The sequence below is a fragment of the Alligator sinensis genome, unplaced genomic scaffold (assembly GCF_000455745.1).
Source record: "Alligator sinensis unplaced genomic scaffold, ASM45574v1 scaffold1727_1, whole genome shotgun sequence".
NCBI classification, from domain to species: domain Eukaryota; kingdom Metazoa; phylum Chordata; order Crocodylia; family Alligatoridae; genus Alligator; species Alligator sinensis.
In genome coordinates this window covers 128,400-131,652 of record NW_005843427.1, presented here as the reverse complement: position 1 = coordinate 131,652, position 3,253 = coordinate 128,400, and the positions used below count along the sequence as shown (strand labels likewise).

At 43.1% G+C, this 3,253-nt stretch overlaps 1 protein-coding gene across 4 annotated transcripts in view; it reads left to right on the top strand.

Annotated features, from left to right (window-relative positions):
- The window catches only part of MAEA (macrophage erythroblast attacher), a 79,036-nt gene that overhangs the window by 10,838 nt on the left and 64,945 nt on the right, over positions 1–3,253 (top strand). The window lies entirely within an intron of this gene.

Here is a 3,253-nt window from a genome sequence, read left to right as displayed (position 1 = left end):
CAGCTTCTCCAGCACCAGGTCAACCCGGTTGCAGCCAAGCGGCTTCTGCAGCACCATGTCAATCCCATCATGCTTGCCATGTCAACCAGCACCATGTCAACCCCTGCAACTTCATTGGTGTCAAAGGTCAACTGACATCACTTCCTGATATGATACCACTTCTTGTGACATCTTTGAATATGGCTCTCCAGCCCACTGGGTGATAAAAAGTTCGTGATCCGGCGCCACATTCAAAAGGGTTGGACACCCCTGTTTTAAAACAATCCTTTTGGAGCCTGTTCTCCACACTTGCTGTAGTTTTGCATTTACCATACTTACTCACATACCACACACCTTTTCCCAAAAAATACACCTCTGTAAAATTGGGGTTCATGTGAACTATTTCCTCCCTCTCCCCTTCACTGAAGTACAAGCAGAGAAGAGTAGAAGCTTTAGCCAGTGCTCTGATGCTGTTAAAATGGCTGCCACTTCTATGGCTCCTGCAAGCAAAAGGAGCAAAGTCCTGTTTTAACCTTCTGGGGCCTAACCTTGTTGCTGGCCTGCCACACCAGGAAGTTCCTGCTGCCTCACCTGGACTGTCTCCTGGGATGCCATGTTTCCAGAAGGCCTTAGACTGTTGCACAGTTGGCCTTAACTGGAAGGTTTTTTTTTCCCCCCCACTCTGTGTTTTCAAAAAACAAGGTGTGTGTTTTATCTGGTGTCTATCTATGTTTGCAAGAGAATACAATGTGTATATTTAATGAGAAGTCAAAATTGAAGTCATGGAGTGAAAGCAAATTTCTAAACCCCAAGAACACCCACTTCACTTCAGAAACTTTAAAATGGTCCTCAAATGTACTGTTGCATTTTTATTAGCAAATTACAGGCTGCTGATTTAAGCAGTTAATGGAGCTTCCCATCTGTCCAGCCATACTTTCACTGTATATGTGGTGATCAGGCTGATCACAGTAACATATGCTATCTAGAGTTCTGTTGTATTATGCAACCACTGAATATATTTAAGGGAATCTTTTAATTCGTTTTAAGTATGTGTGTAGCAGAATTTCTTCCAAACTCTACCTCCATATCCCTTTTGTTCTAAAGTAGCAGTTGTGGGTGTATGTATTGTTGTATATTTTGTTTAGACCAGGGGTCGGTCAACAACATTTTGCCGACCTGGGCTGGAACTTATGACCTAGCTTTCTGCTGAAGGCCATAAATCTGATCCCTGAACTGTATCCTTTTTCCTCTGTGAAGATAGCTAGTCCCTCTTTAGTGTGGAAAGTGCAGGCTGAAGAGAGTAGTAGGGAGGGTTGCTGAGGAGGGTGCTGCAGAGGGGATCGGTAGCTCAGCGTAGCACTCTGCCACATAAGCCTCTATGCCAGTGTTTCTCAACCCATGGGTTGCGACCCAAAAGTGGGTCGCAAGAATATATGAAAGGGTCGTGAACAAACTTTAAAAATGGATCAACAAAATGGATTCTCCTTAAAGGAAAAAATGCAGGAAACCTGACTTTTCCCTTGCAGGCTGGCAGAGTTCCAGCCTGCAAGCAGCTGCTTGGGGCCCCCCCTGCCTCACCCTCTACCCCCCCATGCCCCACACACTGGGGGGTTGGCGGCAACATGTTGGGAGTGAGGGGCACTGGGTCGGGACTGGATCTTAACATTTACAAATGAGTCCTAGTGGAAAAAAGATTGAGAACCACTGCTCTGTGCCATGCTGGGCTGGGCCATATCTTTTTAGGCAGGATCTAACCTCTCTGTGAGTTGGATCTGGCACAGTGGTGGACGAGGGGGGGGGCGTGTATATTGTTGACCCCTGGTTTAGATCTCTATACAAAATACTTTTGTCTTCTACTCCGTATCTTAGTGTTGCCTTTCTCTTACTCACAAGTTTGTGGAGTTGCCTGAACCATACTACCCAATAATTTGGGGGGCTTGCACAATTCTTATACATATGCAAAGTCATGTTATGGATCCTGGAAGGCTTATGTACTTCAACTGCTATGGAAAATCTCAGCAAAATAAAGTTGATGTTTTGGGAAAGACCTAGTTTCTTCTGAGAACTATTTTCTTAAATTGGCTTATTCTGTCTTGCTGAGCTGTAGTGGCACTTGCCAGTTGGTCTTGGAGGTACTTCTGGATCAGTACTGTAAATTGTATTGGCATGTTTGTCACCTTCCTTCAAGTGACTGCTGTGGTTCGTTGCAAGTACCTTTGGGTGGAGATGAGAGCAGTGGGACTTTAGTGCAATGCAGTGCTTTCAGTTTAGATTGGTTTGTGCCTTTTGTGAGCAGTAGTGCATTTTTAAACTGACCAGTTCAGTGAAGAAAAAGCTTGAAGTGTTGTGAGACCTGGTATTATATCCAGAACTACAGCATCAGCGTAACTGTGCTGACTGAAATCTGTTTCTTTGTTTAGTGGTTGCCTTGGCTAAGGGATTTTTGTGTGGCTAACAGTATCTTCAATCAATATTGAAATGGGAGAGGGAGAGAGAAGAAAAAAACAAAACTGAGAAACCAGTAAGAGCATGTTGCGTAGTAAGACAGTATCCCATTGTGTTTGTGCCCTTCTCCCAAGAGTTCACGGTTATTGGCTACGGAGGACTCTGTATTCGAGAGAACTACCAAAATACAGGACTACTATCAATTTTTTTGATCCTGTAGCTACAGATGCTTGATCTTCCATCTCATTGATCCTCTGAGAGGGAGGAAGTTTTCCTCTGTTTAAGCCAAAGCTTTCCGTCTCCTATTGGATTATCATGTCTCTGCATGTAGCAGGTGCATCTAAACAGCAATAAAGATTCCTATAGTTGTTTTCCCTTCTGTAGCAGCTCATGTATAGCATAAATTTCAAATAAAAGGCATAGCACTGATTTTAAAGTGAGGAGGGTTACAGTGGGACTATTTCATAATCCATTTTGGTCCTTTGTGAAGCCTCATGACTTGTTAGTTCCAGCTGCTGCATAGGTAGCTACTGGGAGATGTGAAAACTATTTTTGGATTAAAATATTTGAGTTCATCAGCACTCTACTTCTGCTTTCAATCCTAAATCTCTTTATTTGCATAATGTCTGAATTGTTTAACTAATGAAGAAAAATCTGGTAACAGGAGTTGAGTGAACTGAGAAAAACGGCACTTTTCACTGGCTTTTTTATCTGGCTAAATTTGTAACACACAAGTTAACAGTGAATTCCTTGCAAGTTTAAAATTGGACAAAATTGGGACAGATTCCCTGTGTGGACAACCTCTCATTAGAGAAAAGGGCAGATGCTC